This window comes from Conger conger, chromosome 9 (genome assembly GCF_963514075.1).
Source record: "Conger conger chromosome 9, fConCon1.1, whole genome shotgun sequence".
Classification (NCBI taxonomy): domain Eukaryota; kingdom Metazoa; phylum Chordata; class Actinopteri; order Anguilliformes; family Congridae; genus Conger; species Conger conger.
The window spans coordinates 14,519,598-14,532,361 of NC_083768.1; positions in this window are offsets into that span (position 1 = coordinate 14,519,598).

Here is a 12,764-nt window from a genome sequence, read left to right on the forward strand (position 1 = left end):
ATTTGGCTCTCCATGAAAAGATATGACAATGGGCCCCGTGCCAGGGAAAAATGCCCTTTTTAACATTTCACAGGTGAGCATCGTCTGTCTTCTGAATACCCCTTGTTGACCTTGCTGCAAGACCATGTGCTAGCTGAGAAGCAGAGATATTAAGGACAAAGGCTGTCTGTCTGCTGGGAGAGAGACAGATAAAGACTCATAGTAAGCACTTAATTCAGAAAATGGTCTAATAGTAATAAGGATTATCACTAAAAGGTCATTTGTAATCATGTGATTGTCTTTATGTTGACACACATTGTCAATTAAGAATCAATTAAGAAAATTACCCTTACACCCCGCCACCAGATCCCTGCACAATTTAATAAACAATGTTTGGGCCCCTGTTTGCCAGTACCTTTGGTATAATCATAAGCACACACCTTACAAGCTCTCAAGTGTAACTATCCCCCCTCCCCGATGCCCCCGTTTGGCCTGGGAGAGGATGATGATACGCTGTGGGCATATTTTCTGTAGTTTGTCAGGAGACAGAGAAAAGTGAATACAGTTCTCACGATCTGCAGTGTCCACATAATCTGCCTGTCAGAAGGGGAAGTGGGAGTATGAGTTTCATCCAGCTTTCACAACAAATGTTAAAATGTACTCACTTAAACATTTTGCTGATATGGAGTCGTAATTTAAGCTGTTCAAATTGGCAGCTTTCTCTTTTAAGGATAAAATATTGCCATTGTCTGAAAGTTTTCTAGTTGAAGTGATGTGGTTAGCTATATCATGACTTTAATAAACACCCAATAGTTCCTTAAATGGGGATATATTTGCGTTTATCTTGTGTTGAGCGTAATGTGTTTAATATACTTGTTTTGTTGCCGAGTGAATAACAAGAAAGTAATCTAAATATATCGACAGGCTATCAATCAAACAAAGTCAGCTTATGTTAATTTTGTGGCTGATTGGTGTATGATTCAGTTTTGAGAATGTCCCAAGGGCCAGATTTACATGGGAACATTTCTGTGTCTATCGTACATTTCAATCATATTGGCTTACAATGTGCACATTAAGACATTGGAAGTTTTATGTGTGTTGGAAGGCTGACTAAGACGTGAATCACTTCAGATGAGTAATGGCCATTAAAAGAACCGCTGGATGGCCGGAATGGCGGTAAGCAGAACGCCAACGGGCCGCAAGACCACGAGGAGCAGTTATATACCAGAGGGTATGGCACTTACGTCAGGGTGGCCTGTAGCGTAGTGGTTAAGGTACATGACTGGGACACGCAAGGTCGGTGGTTCTAATCCCGGTGTAGCCACAATAAGATCTGCACAGCCGTTGGGCCCTTGAGCAGGGCCCTTGAGCAAGGCCCTTAACCCTGCATTGCTCCAGGGGAGGATTGTCTCCTGCTTAGTCTAATCAACTGTATGTCGCTCTGGATAAGAGCGTCTGCCAAATGCCATTAATGTCATGTAATGGGCCAAATTGACCCCAAACATAATTGGAGGGTTAACATTGCTATTACCTGTGCTGCTATTTTATCATTCTCATTACTTTTACTGGTTCATGTTCTGTTCCACAGAAACCCCAAACTCATACCTGGGATTTGGCTCTCAATGAAAGACTCCAGCCACCACTGATTCAAAAAATAATAATGAATTAAAAAACTCCAAATGACTCCCGAGGCACAATACAAGTACTGTCCTGTCAGCAGCCTTCTTGGGAATAGGTGTGTGTTTTAAGTAAAAAAAAAAAAAAGTATGGCATACCCACCAGACCTAAAAACACAGACAGTTATGAATTATTTCTGTTCCACAGAAGCGCCAAACTCATACCAGGGATTTGGCTCTCCATGAAAAGATCTGACAATGGGCCCCGCCACCAGATCCCTGCACAATTAATGAAACAATGTTTGGGCCTGTTTGCCAGTACCTTTGGTATAATCATAAAACCAAGCAAAACATGGATGAGTCCCATTTTTCCAATGAAGACCACACCTTACAAGCTCTCAAGTGTAACAATTTTCTGTAGTTTGTCAGGAGACAGAGAAAAGTGAATACAGTTCTCACGATCTGCAGTGTCCACATAATCTGCCTGTCAGAAGGGGAAGTGGGAGTATGAGTTTCAGCTCTCTCATCCAGTTTTCACAACAAATGTTAAAATGTACTCACTTAGAAACATTTTGCTGATATGGAGTCGTAATTTAAGCTGTTCAAATTGGCAGCTTTCTCTTTTAAGGATAAAATATTGCCATTGTCTGAAAGTTTTCTAGTTGAAGTGATGTGGTTAGCTATATCATGACTTTAATAAACACCCAATAGTTCCTTAAATGGGGATATATTTGCGTTTATCTTGTGTTGAGCGTAATGTGTTTAATATACTTGTTTTGTTGCCGAGTGAATAACAAGAAAGTAATCTAAATATATCGACAGGCTATCAATCAAACAAAGTCAGCTTATGTTAATTTTGTGGCTGATTGGTGTATGATTCAGTTTTGAGAATGTCCCAAGGGCCAGATTTACATGGGAACATTTCTGTGTCTATCGTACATTTCAATCATATTGGCTTACAATGTGCACATTAAGACATTGGAAGTTTTATGTGTGTTGGAAGGCTGACTAAGACGTGAATCACTTCAGATGAGTAATGGCCGTTAAAATAACCGCTGGATGGCCGGAATGGCGGTAAGCAGAACGCCAACGGGCCGCAAGAGCACGAGGAGCAGTTATATACCAGAGGGTATGGCACTTGCGTCAGGGCGGCCAGTAGCGTAGTGGTTAAGGTACATGACTGGGACACGCAAGGTCGGTGGTTCTAATCCCGGTGTAGCCACAATAAGATCTGCACAGCCGTTGGGCCCTTGAGCAAGGCCCTTAACCCTGCATTGCTCCAGGGGAGGATTGTCTCCTGCTTAGTCTAATCAACTGTATGTCACTCTGGATAAGAGCGTCTGCCAAATGCCAAATGCCAAATTGACCCCAAACATAATTGGAGGGTTAACATTGCTATTACCTGGGCTGCTATTTCATCGTTCTCATTACTTTTACTGTTCCACAGAAACCCCAAATTCATACCTGGGATTTGGCTCTTCATGAAAGACTCCAGCCACCACTGATTAAAAAAATAATAATGAATTACAAAACTCCAAATGACTCCCGAGGCACAATACAAGTACTGTTCTGTCAGCAGCCTTCTTGGGAATAGGTGTGTGTTATAAGTTAACAAAAAAAAAAACGTACGGCATACCCACACAGACAGTTATGAATTATTTCTGTTCCATAGAAGCCCCAAACTCATACCAGGGATTTTGCTCTCCATGAAAAGATCTGACAATGGGCCCCGCCACCAGATCCCTGCACAATTAATGAAACAATGTTTGGGCCCCTGTTTGCCAGTGGTATAATCATAAAACCAAGCACCACCACCCCCCCCCCCCCTCCCTAAATATATCTATAAGCTATCTGAGACGGGTGCGTGGGGGGTTTGGACCCAAAATGCACGACTCAGAATCCGTAGTGTAGTAAAGTTCCGTCAGGGCTTTATTTGGAGAATATCCAGGGAGCGTAGTCAAAAACAAGCAATGTTCATACACATAAATATCCAGCCAGAAAACCAAAGCCCAGTACCGAGGGAGAAGGCAGTCTCGCAGTCGGTACACCATGCGGGAAGTCCGGTAGCCAGGAAAGCTGTTAGCCGGGCAGAAGTACAGGCGGGTGGTAGGCAGGCTCAGGGTCGATGACAGTGCAAGAGTCATGACCGAAGTCTGCTCCGCGGGGCAAAAGTACAAAAACAGCAGGCAAAGACATGGTACTGGCAGGCAATGGTCAACAAAACAGAAGTCAATAATCTTTGGTCAGTAAACAGGTTTGGCTCACACCAGGTAGACAATGGCTTGGTATAACCGCTCAAGCCACTGACGAACAGGAGGCAAACAATTTCACACAGACATGACATGAAACTGAGCTTATATGCAGGTGTAGACAGGTGTAGACAATTAGTTTGAGAGCAGCAAGAGAATGGAAATCAGGTGTGGAGGACTGACAAGTTAACAAGGTAATTAGTAATCGTTAGTAATAAACCTATCCTGCCCTAGCATTAGTAAATTAGTAAATGACATGCACAAGAAGGTAACATGAACATGATTAGTAGGTATTACCCAATCCTGATCTAGCATTAGTAGATTTAGTAAATAGACAAGGGAAATTGAAACAATTAGGGTGTGAGTGACAGAAAGGGAGAGAGAAAGCAGGAATGCAAGGTTTGCAGAAAGACACGAAAAAGTGTATGCTAAATCAATGAACAGTACAACATAACAAGTTTGCAAAACAATGACAATGAACTATATAACATGAAATGGCAAGACTAACAATTAAATCGTAACAATAACTAAACATGAAACATAATATGACATGAAACCTAAAAACATGGTGATACTAGACTAACATAATACGTGACATGACAAAAACATAACCAAGACAATAACTAAACATAAAACATGACATGACAAACATGAAACGTGACAGCACCCCCCCCTTAACTACCCACTCCTGGCGGTCCTATGAGTTTGTCAGGGTGGTCACGATGGAAGTCTGTAATCAGGGTTTTATCCAGAATGAGACTGGGCGCTACCTAGGAACGCTCCTCAGGGCCATAGCCCTCCCAGTCAACCAGATATTGCACACCACGGCCCGAATGTTCAATAGTTTTTTCACAGTAAAAGCAGGGTGGTTATCAATGATGCGGGGGGGGGGGGAGGGGGTGGGGGATCTGGGGGACATAGGGGGTGAGAGGATACAGGCTTAATACATGACACATGGAACGTGGGGTGAATCTTAAGCAAAGCGGGGAGTGATAACTTCACAGAGGATGGGTTGATGATGCTGTGGATCTTAAAGGTTGCCAATGAAACGTGGTTAGAGTTTGTGAGAGGTGGCTTGGAGGGGAATGTCCTTAGTGGACAGCCAGACGGAGTCACCTGGTTTGTTGGCTGGGGCTGGTGTGCAGTGGCGATCAGCGAAGCGCCGATTACAGTCTGCCATGCGTAAAAGCGTGGCCTTGGCGTCCCTCCAAATCTTGGAACATCTTTTCATGTGGGTGGTGAGGGAGGGAACAGCGATCTCGGCTTCCTGGTCAGGAAACAGTGGAGGTTGGTAGCCAAAGGAGATCTCGAAAGGAGACTTTCCGGTGGCGGCGCAGGGCAGGGTGTTGTGTGCGTACTCAACCCAGGTGAGCATCTTGCTCCATGAAGCCGGATTCTTGGCTGAGACACAACGTAGCGCGGCTCCCAAATCCTGGTTGGCCCTCTCGGTTTGCCCATTGGACTGGGGGTGGTAGCCGGATGAGAGGCTGGCTGTGGCACCGAGGGCCAGGCAGAAAGCTCTCCACACTTGTGAAGTGAATTGTGGACCACGGTCGGATATGATGTCTGAGGGGATTCCATGTATGCGGAATACTTCCTTGATAAGTACGTCTGCAGTCTCTTGGGCAGTGGGTAATCCGGGCAGGGGGATGAAGTGGGCTGCCTTACTGAATCAGTCCACCACAGTGAGGATGGTGGTGTTACCTTCGGAAGGGGGAAGTCCGGTAACAAAGTCCACCCCAATGTGACTCCTGGGTCGGCTGGGCACAGGCAGAGGTTGGAGCAGACCAGCCGGGGCTTGGTGGGAGGCCTTGCTTCTGGCGCAGGTAGTGCATGCCTTGATGAAGCGCCTGGTGTCAGGGATCATGGAGCTCCACCAAAACTTTCGCTTAAGCACCGCCAAGGTGCGGGTAAAGTCGGGATGGCAGGACAGGAACCCAGGAGGATGTTCTCAGGCGCCTCACGCTCAGGACAGGTGTCGAATTGTCGGGACAGGGCATCTGGCTTGACGTTCTTAGAACCCGGTCGGTAAGTCAGAGTGAAATGGAATCTTCCGAAGAACAGCGCCCATCTAGCTTGGCGTGAGTTCAGTCTTTTGGCCGTCTGGAGGTAGGCCAAGTTCATTTCAGCGCACAGCTCTCAAATCTCCTGACGAAGTTTGGAGATCCCTTGAGAGTGTTGCTGCAGGATGGCACCTTGTTCTTGGAGGGTGTAGAACATAGCCGTTGAGTCAGCAGGGTCCATCTTGGCCAAATTGTTGTGAGACGGGTGTGTGGGGGGTTTGGACCCAAAATGCATGACTCAGAATCCATAGTGTAGTAAAGTCCCGTCAGGGCTTTATTTGGGGAATATCCAGGGAGCATAGTCAAAAACAAGCAATGTTCATACACGTAAATATCCAGCCAGAAAACCAAAGCGCAGTACCGAGGGAGAAGGCAGTCTCGCAGTCGGTACACCATGCGGGAAGTCCGGTAGCCAGGAAAGCTGTCAGCGGGGCAGAAGTACAGGCGGGCGGTAGGCAGGCTCAGGGTCGATGACAGCGCAAGAGTCAAGACCGAAGTTTGCTCCGCGGGGCAAAAGTACAAAAACAACAGGCAAAGATGTGGTACAGGCAGGCAATGGTCAACAAAACAGAAGTCAATAATCTTTGGTCGGTAAACAGGCTTGGATCGTAACGGGGACAATGTTTGTTTGATTGAAACGTGACACTATCAATCAAACAAAATCAGCTTATGTTCATTTTGTGGCGTTTTTCCAATGAAGACCTGGGGGAGGATGATACGCTGTGGGCATATTTTCTGTAGTTTGTCAGGAGACAGAGAAAAGTGAATACAGTTCTCATGGTCTGCAGTGTCCACATAATCTGCCAGTCAGAAGGTGAAGTGGGAGTATGTATGGCGCCCCACCCAGGTAAATGGACTCCAGCCATCCCTGATCAAAAAATAAATAAATAAATAAATAAATAAAGAAATCCAAAAAGACTCCCGAGTCACAATAATAGTTCTATTCTGTCGGCAGCCTTCTTGAGAATAGGTGTGTGTTGTGATTTTTATTTTAAAAAACAATGTTTGGGCCCATGCTTGCCAGTACCTTTGGTATAATCATGAAACCAAGCAAAACACAGATGAGTCACGTTTTTCCAATGAAGACCACACCTTACGAGCTCTAAAGTGTAACTGTCCCCCCTCCCCGATGCCCCCGTTTGGCCTGGGAGAGGATGATACGCTGTAGGCATATTTTCTGTAGTTTGTCAGGAGACAGAGAAAAGTGAATACGGTTCTCACGGTCTGCGGTGTCCACATAATCTGCCGGTCAGAAAGTGAAGCTCTCTCATCCAGTTTTCACAACAAATGTTAAAATGTACTCAACATTTTGCTAATATGGAGTCGCAATTTAACCTTTTCAGTTTGGCAGCTTTCTCTTTTAAGGATAAAATATTACCATTGTCTGAAAGTTTTCTAGTTGAAGTGATGTGGTTAGCTATATCATGACTTTAATAAACACCCAATAGTTCCTTAAATGGGGATATATTTGTGTTTATCTTGTGTTGAGCGTAATGTGTTTAATATACTTGTTTTGTTGCCGAGTGAATAACAAGAAAGTAATTTAAATATATCTAAAAGCTATTAATCAAACAAAATCAGCTTATGTTAATTTTGTGGCTGATTGGTGTATGATTCAGTTTTGAGAATGTCCCAAGGGCCAGATTTACATGGGAACATTTCTGTGTCTGTATCGTATATTTCAATCATATTGGCTTACAATGTGCACATTAAGACGTTGGAAGTTTTATGTGCGCTGGAAGGCTGATGAAGGCGAGCATTGGCCACACCATGTTATTACAATAGCAGGCTCCACTTTTAATTTCTCCAGACGCAAAAATTTGTTTTTTACATTTTACTTTTCTATGACAAGCCCTGGATAGAACATCCACCCTTAACTCAACTGGAAGTGAAGTTCCAAATAATTTTGCTTTTGTCTGATGGCAACTAGATAACGGCAGAATAGGTTAGGTTCTCCATTCCCAAATATGGTCTTGGCCAATAAGGGCAGGTAGTAGTTTCAGGCAGTACAGACAGTGTTCTGTCAGACTGTTTTCAGGCACCTTCAGCCTGCTTTACCTCATAGGGATGTGTAACAAAAACCTCAGTCTCATCAACCACTTGATTAGAAACAAACCATCTACTTAACTCCCCTATAATATTAAGAGTTTATGACCGCTTTTATATTTGGGGTGAAATTGACCCCAACAGTTTAAATAAATGAAAAAGAATTACATTCCTATTGTCTCCCAAAAGACTAGCCTGTTATCGATAAATATGAAAAGTCTTTGAGAACCATCTAATTTTAGAGTGTGAGGTACATGAAGTGAAAGGTTGGCACCAGTATGGGAAAGTGTCGCCAGAATCATCCACAGAAATCTGAGATTAAAATATACATATTTTCAGACATTTTATATAGTTACAGACGCTTAAAATAAGCCTGGACAACACATGCAACATTGGTACAGGACTTCTGAAAGAAAGCATTATGTTTATTGCATGTTTACTATTTAATCCCACCAAAATAGAAAATGAAAAAACCACACAATATCAAGATGAAGAAAAGGTTGACTGGTGTTTAAGTGATGTCAAATACTGAATGGGGTGAAATTGACCCCAAACATAATTGGAGGGTTAACATTGCTATTACCTGTGCTGCTATTTCATCGTTCTCATTACTTTTACTGTTCCACAGAAACCCCAAACTCATACCTGGGATTTGGCTCTTCATGAAAGACTCCAGCCACCACTGATTAAAAAAATAATAATGAATTACAAAACTCCAAATGACTCCCGAGGCACAATACAAGTACTGTTCTGTCAGCAGCCTTCTTGGGAATAGGTGTGTGTTATAAGTTAACAAAAAAAAAAACGTACGGCATACCCACACAGACAGTTATGAATTATTTCTGTTCCACAGAAGCCCCAAACTCATAGCAGGGATTTGGCTCTCCATGAAAAGATCTGACAATGGGCCCCGCCACCAGATCCCTGCACAATTAATGAAACAATGTTTGGGCCCCTGTTTGCCAGTACCTTTGGTATAATCATAAAACCAAGCACTCCCCTGTCCCCCCCTACACACTACCCCAATATGGCACCCCTGCCCTTGCTACAGTGATAAATGAGAACCTATGATGAAGTACACTGTTACCCTGTCTTGACTTGGATCACAGTAGACAGTAGACGGCAGAACAGCACTTTTGGGATGGTACAGAAAAAAGGCAAGATGACGTAAAGTAGACGTTATATGGAGAGGGAAATAATACTTCACCGTTGCACTCCCGTGCGCTCACCTTCGCCGTCTCCGAGTGCCTAGACTGATTTGCAAACACGGATGAGTCACGTTTCTCCAATGAAGACCACACCTTACGAGCTCTCAAGTGTAAAAGGGAATCCAGCCAAATGAAAATCAAATAAAAAAAAGAATGAAAAAAACTCCCAAGGCACAATACACGTACTGTTCTGTCAGCTGTCTTCTTGGGAATTGGAGTGCTTTATGTGTAAACAAAAAAAAAAAAAACATAGGGCATAGCCACTAGACATAAAAAACACAGACAGTTTTGAATTATTGTAATTCAGAAGAGCAACACCTGCGGAGTGTCACCCAACATGGCTGGGATATTTCATGCTGGAATATATGCACTGCTGCTCCACATGCTGACAGTGAGTATGGAGTTAACATTTGTTTCAGAGCTGCAAGGGTAATGCTGTCCACTGCTCAGAGTGGTGGAGTTTGTGCCATCAGTGTTGTACCTAATGCCCTGTAAGTCCTGCACAGTGGGATCTCCACGCCTAGTCCCAGGCCAAATGGATCTACAGAGTTTGCTTGCTCAACTCTTGAAAGAATTTGTAGCTAATGTCATTGGCCTTCAGGATTTACAGTGCATTGCACATGAGGGTGATATATTCGACTGCCACAAAGTGAGTGTGCTTGTGGAATGATTATTCATGCAAACAGGGTGGTTTGAGTATCTCAGGAACTGATGATTTCCTGGGATATTCACACACAACAGTCTAGAGTTTGCAGAGAATGGTGCAAAAAACAAAAGACATCCAGTGAGCAGCAGTTCTTCAGGCAAAAAAAAAGAGAGGTATTAAGAGAGGTCAGACTGGTCAAAGCTGACAGGAAGGCGACAGTAATGCGAAGAACCACACATTACAATTGTGGTATGCAGAACAGCATCTCTGACACACAAAAAAGTCTAATCAATTCCTAATAAAGTGCTTAGTGTGCAGTGTGTAGTGTTTGATTTTAGACACATGTCTCTGTGTGTGCAGACACATTAATTTTAAGGGTAATCAAGTATGTCTTCTTGATATGATCATAAACTCATTTTGTGTGGGGTGGGAGAGGGGCGGTATGGGTTGCTTTGTCTGCACTGTACTGTGTTAATTGTTAAATAAAACAGTACCTATGACTTTTGCTTTAAAATGTGAAGTACTATCATTAGAATGATGGAAATCTCTCTCTCTCTCTCTCTCTCTCTCTCTCTCTCTCTCTCTCTCTCTCTCTCTCTCTCTCTCTCTCTCTCTCTCTTCTCTCTCTCTCTCTCTCTCTCTCTCTCTCTCTCTCTCTCTCTCTCTCTCTCTCTCTCTCTCTCTCTCTCTCTCTCTCTCTCTCTCTCTCTCTCTCTCTCTCTCTGATTTTTAGGTTTTAATTATCATGGTGGACACGAAGGACTCATAAAGTTAAAGAGGCAAAAAAGGCATTGGGTCTTATCAGAAGGAAAACTGAACGAAAATGTTGATTACTCAAACAAAGTAATCGCAAACGTAAGACTTTTTTTCCCTTTCATTTACTCACATGATGCCGGCTTTTTTGGTTGTGACTTGCACAGCTTATATTTGTCATGTACATTCTATATACTCGGCTGGATGTTGAGCAGTTCAGGTTAGGTGCCGCGTTGTACATAGTCAAAATCTGTATCTACACTTTCAAATTCATCCTAACTGCTGCCATCCTCAGTTACATGATTAATTAAGATTCAGAAACAACCATACATGGTTAAAGGCATGCCTTCACCAAGAACTATAGCTGCACTATAAATAGTTTCTTGGCTATTCCATTTTGAAAGTGACGCCCTGTAAATTCTGGGTGGATTTTGATTGGTTGTCAGTGTTTTATCGCTTGACTAATAGCCCAGAGGCCAACTGTCTAATTACTTTTGGCCCCATAAAATAGGATGAGTATGTATAAAAAGTTTTGCAATTCCTACACAGATCACCCAATATGGGGGTAAACACCCTCAAATTAAAAGTGACAGAAACAAAATACAGAGCCAACTGAACAGAAATTGTACTACTGTCTAAATACTTATGGAACCGAACTATACGCTTGTGAATACTTGAAATAAAGGCTAATTGTCTGAACTTTTGGCCCGTATTCATCTTTGGTGTGCAATTCCAAATGCCTAATGAATACAACTTACAAATAATACAAAAATAACAAGTTTCACCCGATTATTCCCATAGTTTTAAAGGACACTGTATAACCTTGGAGTTGCAAGCGACTGCAATCATCCACTGTGACCCTACACAACAGTAGGCTGTCGGACGCAGCACCAGAAGACGCTGGTCTTCAGATTCAAAGTGTGGAAAACAACTGATGTGTCAGAGTGCAGAACCCAGGAACCAATCGCAAACTCGAAGGTCTTCCAAAAGTCTTTTGACTTGCAGGTCAAACAGACAATGGTGAAGCATGGGCAAACAGGAATTTAGAAGACAATGTAGTTCATATTCAATAATCCAGGCAGGGGTTCGAAAATCCGAAATACAGCAGATGCCATTAGCAGACATCTCATCTCTCTAAACGTGTCCTTGTGGTAATCAGCTAACCCTGCCAAGACCCTCCCTCTGGAGCAGCGAGCCAATTATGCTGCTCCACCTGAGCCAGCCAAACTTGGATTTTGGCAGGACAGGGAATCAAACCACGGTCCCCGGTGTGCAACTGCAGCGATCTGCAACCGCAAGTCTGCTGCATTTAGCCTGTTGCGCCACCGCAGCCCTGGTATTAGCAGTCTCTAAGGCTTCTTTCTTCAGAACCCATCCTGTGCCTGCCAATCAAACTAGCTTTCATGAATCTCAACATTAAGCTTTGATAAACAGGCGGAGCCTGGCCTACAGTCTGTGTGATCCTCTCAATCAATTTATTCTCCTAAAAAATAAGTTTGATGGCAACCTTAATTGAATGTTTGGGCCTAGTTCGATAAGCTGGTCAAGCAAGCTGATTTAATTGAGTAGGCTTTGTTTTACAGTCAGGACATTCAAATGATATTTTGGTTTTATTTCAAAACAAATTTGACTAAGCTGTTTGGTTTTTGAACTGTCAAAAAATAGATTTTCAGATTTATACCTAAAAGAGACATTTTAGTTTATTTTCTCAACTATATTTTCATTGATTATTTCCTGATTGTGAGTACAATAGAAAGATCAGAGAATAACAAATGCTTTTGGATGTGTAATTTCTTTTTAGATTAGGTCAAATGAAGAGAACAGGACTTCCATCAGATACTCTCTGACAGGACCTGGTGCTGACAAAGAGCCTTATGAGTTATTTAAAGTTGACGAATTGAATGGGCAAGTCAAAGTTAATAAAATTTTGGACCGAGAGAAAATGGCAGTTTACGAAGTAAGCATGATTCTATTTTATAGAGTTCCTATTTCCCCTTTCTCTTTTTAAATCCCTATTTATTGTTCTCTATGTCTTTTTGCACTCAATTTTCCTTCAATTTTCCTTGTCTCTAATGTTTCCACTACATTTGAAATATGGAACTGGCACTTTATTAACTTTTTTAACACACTGCTATTTATTTGAACATAACTGTAGGTATCTACAAGGCACCTGGTAAATCACAGCCAGTACATCAGCCTGTTGT